Source organism: Buceros rhinoceros, unplaced genomic scaffold (assembly GCF_000710305.1).
Source record: "Buceros rhinoceros silvestris isolate BGI_N320 unplaced genomic scaffold, ASM71030v1 scaffold2907, whole genome shotgun sequence".
NCBI classification, from domain to species: Eukaryota; Metazoa; Chordata; class Aves; order Bucerotiformes; family Bucerotidae; genus Buceros; species Buceros rhinoceros.
Window position 1 is genome coordinate 9,204 of NW_010422573.1, and position 300 is coordinate 9,503.

The following is a 300-nucleotide window of genomic DNA, read 5'->3' on the forward strand; positions in this document are numbered from 1 at the left end:
GGGTCCCTAAACCGTGTCCCTCAGCACCACATCCACACATCTGTTAAACCCCTCCAGAGGTGGGGACTCCACCACCTCCTGGGGCAGCATGTTCCAAGGCTTCACAACCCTCTGTAAAGAAGTTCTTCCTGATAGCCAACCTAGATCTCCTCTGGTGCAAGTTAAGGCCATTTCCTCTTGTCCTGTCACTTACGGAATGGTTCCAGGGAGATGGCTTTACCCATCTCGCGGGGCAACCTGGGCCAGGGTCTCACCACCCTCAGCAGAAACAATCTCTCCCTCCTCTCTGGCATCACTCTC